Below are 8,358 nucleotides of genomic sequence, written 5' to 3'. Positions count from 1 at the left end.
TGCTGGTGATAGACGGTTCATGAATTTGGGTGAGGATCGGTAGTCTTCTAGAGGAAGACATTGAAAATGAGACTTGGGGAACGGGGAAGAAAAAGGGGTGGGGCCTTCAGAAAATATTTTGGGTGAATAAAAAATTATATGACTCATTAATTTCACCCCACCCAAACGGGGGGTGTGTGTGTGCGTGTAAGAGAGAGAGAGAGGGGGGTATAAATGTGAGTTTCCTTGTCCCTTGTTGGTGGGCTTATATAAAGGAGGATAGGACGTTGCCGGTTTCCCCACTATTAAAGATAGCTATAGGTAATTAAGGGTGAAAGTGGAGAGAAAGAGATCAGACATTAGTCCGTATAATTGGTTATTGTGAGAGATTTCATGGAAGAACATCTCAGTCCACTTGCGTCCCCTGTTACCCATCTCCTTCAACAACACACTCAGAAGCTTGTGCATTCATGAAAATTCCCAATGGGTTTATGCGGTCTTCTGGAGGATCTTGCCCAGAAACTACCCACCACCCAAGTGAGAAGAGGATACAAACCACACACCATTGAATCAATTCTTGAGAAAAGATCATAGAAACAGTTTCTTTTCACTTCAGCCACACAATTCAAACATTCTCATGGCCTAATTAATGATACGTATCAGTTTCTTTTCACTTCAGCCACACAATTCAACATTCTCATGGCCTAATTAATGATACGTATCCTATGAATGCATTTTCCTATATAGTTAGTTGGCTTGTGTGTGTGTGTTTGTGTGTTATGATGTTCAGTTCTTATACCTTGTTGATAGGTGGAAGGTCAAGTGGCTTATGATAGATCAAGAGGAAACAGAAGGAACTGGTATTGTTTCCTTCGTTGGCTTCGTCGTTGCGTTATGTTTTACTTTTGTCAAGCATAAGATTGCATTGATTAAGCTCAACACTTTGAACACACCAATGAAGGATATTGGTCTGGGAAGATGGTTTTCTGCAATTTTGCTTCTTCATCAGCGCCTGAAATCACCTCCGGTGAATGCCCTGGTTCATCTGTCTACGGGAACTGTGAATTCCAGCACTACCAAGGACTGCAACCAGAGCTTTTCTTCAAGATGTCACATGAGATCTATAACTATGGAGAAGGGTACGTATCACCAATCTTCAGTAGATTAATCCTCGGAACAATATAAATGATATCTAGAACAGGCTATATAACTATTTAACTTTATGAGATTTTGAAGCAGAGAGAGGCTAATTAAAATCTATGGGTCAGGTTGATAGGAAAAGTTGCTGCAGATCACAGTCACAAATGGATATATAAAGAACCAAATGAACAAGAAATCAACTTCTTGTCAGCGTGGCACAATTCAGCAGACTCGGTTAGAAAAATCCCATCTTGCTCATGATCATGATTTATTATAACACAAACTGCTGATATCAAGTGTCGATATGCTTGCTGATAAGCTCATAAGCTTGTGATTTCATGTTTAATTGGCTTCATGCGAACTAAATCCGCCGTGTTTTCCTATATATAATGCATGATTTCATGCTTACACTTTCTTCCACAAAGAAAATAAAAGGGGGGAAAAAAACTGTCTGGTATCCTCATTATTTATGTTCTTTACAGCACCCAAGGACTTGGGAAGCCCAGTTCCAGTCTGGTATAAAGTACATGTAGCCTCTTGACATTCGTATGCATAACCTATCGTCCTTAACTTTTAACTAAAAGACTCCTTTCATGAATTAATTAAAATTCAATCGTATTATGTCTTGCAGACCATAGCCCTCATAGCCGTAAGAGAAGGTGTTGTTCAATTGGGAGCCGTTCACAAGGTATTGTATAGTGCTAAAGTATTGTATATTACTAACTCATAACTCATCATGTCATGTCCATTTCGTTTTGTCTGGGACTGAAGGTTATTGAAGACTTGAGCTACGTGGTCTTCTGAGGAAAAAGTTCAGCTACATCGAGAGCATCCCAGGCGTGTTGTTGCCACATCCATCATCTTCCGCATACCCTTACAAGGTGGAAGGGTACGGATCAATCCCCGAGCAATGGCAATATTTCCAAGCAGTACACTCGCACCCCCACCACCTGAGTTATATGATCACTTCAACCAGCAGCCCCTGAAAATCACTCCATCAATGAGCAGCCTTGAGGCACTTCTCTCTAAGCTTCCCTCAGTCGTACCGCCAACGCAAACACAGCCAATCAGTCCAATCATCATCATCATCATCATCTTGTGCCATCCCATCATCACAAAAGGCCCTTAGAGTTTCTGGGAATGCAGAAAGCAGCAAAAGAAGAGATTGATGATCAGGAGGTATATAGACCAGAGCTTGATGTGGGTGAGAGCAGTAGCTCCATACCAGAAGGATACCACCACCAACACCACCAGCATTTCCAAGATCAGAATTTGACTAATGAAGCCAATCATGGGTTTTGAGTATAATATCAATAATAGTAGTAGTAATAAAACCCATAGAGGGCATTAATTAGCACCACATATGCATATGTTTCTAGACTAGTTTCAGGTGGGAAAAATGAAGATGATCAGTCCCAAGTCCTAACACTGTTGTAGTGAGTTTGTTAGGTTCAGTGTTATTATTTATTATAAGGGCTTGTCTTTTCTTTAAAGCTTTAATATATGGCAAGCCAAGGACTTCCAATTTAATGCATGCATGCACATCCGGAGCTGATCAGGTTTATGGGAGTGTGAGAGAGATAAGTGTGTGTGGGTGTGTGTGAAGCAACAAAATGTAGTAAACCGTGGTTCTAAAATCCATGAACTTGTGCAACTTAATTAAGGGAAAGGTAGTCCTTTGAACTGGAAAATACTTTTTTTTTTTTGTGTTAAGTACTGTATCTCACGAGTTTTTATCTCAACTAACCTAATTGATAACTTGTAGTCACCTCTTTAAGGTATACCCTCCATCGAGAATTATTCAAGGGTTTGAACTTGAAATTTTTGATTAAACTGAACCAACCCTTTACCAATTAATTAAAGCGGCCGGTGTAACTAGTAAAGACTTTTAATCATATTATATAGTACACAATAATGAAATCGAATATAGTTTGGCGAAAAAAAAAAATCGAACATAGTTAATGGTCTGAAACAAATTACAAGAAGTGCTCACAACGATGATCGATTCTGTATAGTATGAGTGAAACGTACAAGATCATGAATAAGGATAGAGAATAAAAACATGTAATAAACCATTACCTTGGGTCAGGTGACAGAGATAATCGACACACACACACACACGCGAGAGATCGGTCTATTTCACTATTGCTGCTTGCATGATTGGACTAGACTGGCAAATCCTTGTTCAGAAGATGACTCCAAATAATGCTTCTGTTCTATCACCAAAAAAATAAAAAAGAAAGAACTCCAATATAGTTTTGCGCTTAATTGGAGTAGTCTTTTCGTATATTTGTATCAAGAGTATTATAATATTTCACAGAATACAGCCATTAATTGATTTATTTTAAGGATAACATATCAATACGGTGTCACTTTAATAAATAATAATTGAAAAGATAAACTTCAACTATTATTTTTTATATCAAAGATCAAATATATTAATTTTAGTTGTAAATTTGACGTCGGTTTTTTTCCCCTCTTTTTCCGGCGATTTGAATGTGCTTTTTACTTATATTTTTAAAGCAATAAATTCGAATATGAGTTACTGATTAATATTTTTGATAGGGATGGTAATCATATTAAACTTTTTATTGTAGAAAAGGAAACTAAACTAGTTGATTATTAAAGTTGAATTAAGTTACTGATTAACATTGAGGATATACATTTTTAAAGATACTTATTTCTAAAATATGAGATTTGACATTCATTATCCTAATTAATGCAAGGTAAGTGAAGTAGCAGTTAATTATAGCCAGGAGGAGAACTTCGAACCAAAAGTTAAGAAGAGGCCACTTGTGGGAGATTTTTAGAGCATGTCATCTTCGTCAAACCTCTCAAGTTAGATACAACTTCTAAAGATAGGAGAGATGCACCATTTGTCCCAGGTTATGGAATAAAGAGACGAACAACAAATTAACACAATAGGAAAACAATCACACAATTAGTAATATTCCTTTCAATTGTATTTATAAGTCACTTTTAAACTATTTTACCAAAATCAATTAGAGGAAAATCAATTATTGATATTGTTTAAAAAAGAAAATAAAATTTCTAACTTACTCTTATTAAATGCATTATCTATGCTCAAAATATTTTCTCTCTCCTGTAATTTACTCTCTCTACTCATTGAAAATGTAAAAGTGTAAACTTGAAAAAATACTCCATTTGGTTCTATTTGTAGAACATCTTTTAAAAATAATAGTTGATCCAAAATGTAGGAAACATGGTAATAATTAAAATATTTTTTTTAATTTTATTCTTTCTTGATTAATGTGAATGTATTTAATAGTTGTATATCATTATTTAAAGTGAAAGATAAAAATGAAAGTATATATAACATTTTTTATGATATGATTAACAAAACTAACTTTTTTTAATACGCGCGTGAAATAGTTGAAAGTGTCCTACAATTAATAATTTAAAACACAGAAAAGCTAAACAGTTGGACCGTTGACCAGAGTTGTTAATGGCTCGATTTGGATCAAAAAACTGTTTACATACATAATTGAGCTGGATTGGAAAAGAGAGTTGAGCCCTATTAAGCCGAAAATCAAAAATGAACTAGAAATTGGAGTGATTAAAAAAAACTAGAAGGTTTAAACATAATATTAAAAAAATTTAAAAATTAGATCATACTAAAAGCCAACTTTTTTTTTGAACAATTTACATGAATAAAATATGATTTTGAAACTCTTTTTATAAAGATATTGAGAATTATAAATGCAAATGTAGATATTTTGAAGTCTACTCATATTTAATTTGATCAACAATTTACCTATATTTGATAAATTATAAAAAGTATAATTTATGATATTATTAATTTATGATTATGCTATTTCATTTTATTGACATACTATAAATTTTTTCTTATATTTATTCTATATATATATATCATATACATTTAATATTCTTTTTATTTAATTATTATACCTCGTCCAATCACTAGTCTCAATAGTTTAATCATAAAAAACTTAAAATCACTAACTTTTCTTGTTCCACCATTTGGTCCAACTTTTAAAACATTGCAACTACTTAAGGACCAGAGGGAATGCGAATATAATGATATTTTTTTTTAATCTAAACTGACTATATAAAAAAGATCGAGGCCACTCCAAATATACGGACGAGTATTATATATTTTTGTATTTTGAAAAATTTGTCTCCCTATAAATTTTTTAAAAAATTATCTTTGAGTTTGTTGTATTATACAAATTTTTTCCTTTTTTGAAACCTGCTCAAATTTTTATATGTTAAAAATAATCTACATAAAATTTTTAAATTTTGTTGGAATATATTATGCAAGTTCCCTTTTCCAAGAGATTTTGAAAAGACAATGGATTTACAGTAACATTAGGCCAAAAAAAAATTTTACTGTATAATTCACTTTTAATTTTTTAAAGAAGATTCAGATAATATTAGTAACTAAGAATAAGAATGCTGCTATAGTATTAATAATTTTTAAAAGAAATAATTTTTGATTCAGAGAGACACAGTGTGTGTCTATGTAGCCTCAGTAAAATTAACACATAAACAATCATATATATGTTAACCTGTCTCCTGTCTCCAATTCCACAAATGTGACACCTAATTTTAAATTTCGTGTGAATATTCATGGTCAGCTTTGTCAGGGGTTTAAGGGTCCTCTTGGACACCACAAAAGCATTTTGTTTTTCCCCCATCGGCCGACAGCACAAAAGTTTAGATGCATCATGCGAGTGACAAATAATGAGATCTCCTCGAGGAAATTTGCGATGATGTAAAATAGGCACAAAAAACAAATTAAAATTAAAAGGAAAATCTCAATCTAAACATATTGATCAAATATAATTAAGAAAAAAGAAAGCTTCCTAAATATGAAACTTCATGCGCACGAAAAAAAGTGAAATGAGATTAAAAATGTTGAGGAAAATGATAAAACTTAACAGAGTTAATTTTATTTTTTTTTGGGTTCAAAAAAAAGCTTCTTTAGTTAACTACGTTCAAATTTCACGATCAAGAGGCAGCATCTTCGAACCGGCAAGGAACAATCAAAGATTGTGGAGGAAACGGGAGGAGAGAAGGGGTTTAGGAAAGAAGAGTTTCAGAAAGGGCTTGGAGTGAGAGACATGGAGCTAATCAAAGACAATGTCACTAAGGACAGTTTCATGGGAGACAGTAGAGGAAGAGGAAGGGAGAAGTTTTTTTTTTTTCTTAATTTAAGAGAGTTAATGAACAATTGCCATAGAAAACAACAACTTTAATATGAGAAATTTGTGACTTCATTTACCATAATAATAACACTAAAAATAAAATCAAATAAAACTGTGCACATAAACAACTCATATAGAAAAGTTACTATTTTAATATGGGTAATAAATAATTTCCATTATGAAAAATTTGCAACTTTTTTATCCTGATAACTACACTAAGAGTAAAATCAAGTGAAGTCAAACACATAAGCAACTCCCATAGAAAAAATAATCACTTCAATATGGGAAATAAACAATTTTAGTATGGAGAATTTGCAACTTTTTTTTACTATAATACAACACTAAAAATAAAATCAAGTTAAACTATGTGCACAAATAACTCTTATAAGAAAACTAACCACTTCAATTTGGGCAATAAACAATTTCAATATGAGAAATTTGCAACTCTTTTTAATATGATAATAACACTAAGAATAAAATTAAGTAAAATTATACATGCAAACAACTCCTATAGAAAAAGTAACTACTTCAATAGGGCAATAAACAATTTTAATAGAAGGAATTTGCATTTTTTTACCATAATAACAACACTAAAAATAAAATCAAATGAAGCTATGCGCATATTATAGTTATTCATTTATCCAGCATCACTTGTTATTTATGGAAGTGGCTTAAGCCTATTTAAAGACATTTGCCAAATTCCCCCTGCTAAGGTTGTTTGTTTCTCATACTGAAATAATTAATTTTCTCACAAGACTTGTTTGTGTGCAAAGCTTAGCTTTATTTTATTTTCTTTGTGATGTGATTATGGTAAAAGAAGTTGCAAACTTTCTATATTGAAATTATTCATTATTCATATTGAAGTAGTTACTTTCCTACAAAAGTTGTCTGTACATATAACTTTAGGAGAGAAGATGGTGAGAGAAGTGGTTTAGGAAAGAAGAGTTTCAGAAAGGGCTTGGAGTGAGAGACATGGAGCTAATCAAAGACAATGTCATTAAGGACAGTTTCATGGGAGACAGTAGAGGAAAAGGAGAAGTTTTTTTTTTTTCTTAATTTAAGAGAGTTAATGAACAATTGCCATAGAAAAACAAACAACTTTAATATGAAAAATTTGTGACTTCATTTACTATAATAACAACACTAAAAATAAAATTAAATAAAATTGTGCACATAAACAATTCATATAGGAAAAGTAACTATTTTAAATATGGGTAATAAATAATTTCATTATGAAAAATTTACAACTCTTTTTATCATGATAACTATACTAAGAATAAAATCAAGTGAAGTCATACACACAAGCAACTCTTGTAAAAAAAATAATCACTTTAATATGGAAAATAAACAATTTCAATATGGAGAACTTGTAACTTTTTTTTTTACCATAATAACAACACTAAAAATAAAATCAAGTTAAGCTATGTGCACAAATAACTCTTATAAGAAAAATAACTATTTCAGTCTGGACAATAAACAACTTTAGTATGAAAAATTTGTAACTCTTTTTAATATGATAATAACACCAAGAATAAAATTAAGTAAAACTATACATACAAATAACTCTATAGAAAAAGTAACAATTTCAGTATGGGCAATGAACAATTTTAATATAGGAAATTTGTAACTTTTTTTACCATGATAACAACACTAAAAATAAAATTAAGTGAAGCTATGTGCATATTATAGTTATTCATTTATCCAGCATGACTTGTTTTTTATGGAAGTGGCTTAAGCCTATTTAAAGACATTTGCCAAATTTCCCCTACTAATTGTAACACACCAAATTTTTTTTTAAATAATTTAACTCAACCATAGTTGGGTTACAGCCACCCAACACATTTTATATCAATAATTTTAATATAAAATATTTTATAATTGGCTTCAACTCACACAATAAAACATTTCAGATAAATTTTTACCTCCCACATGCCATTAGGCCTAAATCACATTTATCCATCCTTATACTCCCAACAAGTAAACTAAATCACATTTGTCCATCCTTATACTCCCAACAAGTAAAATAAATAATTTAGTCAATTTTCAACAC

At 31.8% G+C, this 8,358-nt stretch overlaps 1 pseudogene; it reads left to right on the top strand.

Annotated features, from left to right (window-relative positions):
- The first annotated feature begins 462 nt into the window (after positions 1-462).
- LOC129322425 (protein RICE SALT SENSITIVE 3-like) lies at positions 463-2,683 on the top strand (annotated as a pseudogene).
- Positions 2,684-8,358: the final 5,675 nt, after the last annotated feature.

The sequence above is a fragment of the Prosopis cineraria genome, unplaced genomic scaffold (genome assembly GCF_029017545.1).
Source record: "Prosopis cineraria cultivar Desert tree isolate PC_DT_omini unplaced genomic scaffold, ASM2901754v1 PC10, whole genome shotgun sequence".
NCBI classification, from domain to species: Eukaryota; Viridiplantae; Streptophyta; class Magnoliopsida; order Fabales; family Fabaceae; genus Prosopis; species Prosopis cineraria.
This window is presented reverse-complemented; position numbering and strand designations above follow the sequence as displayed.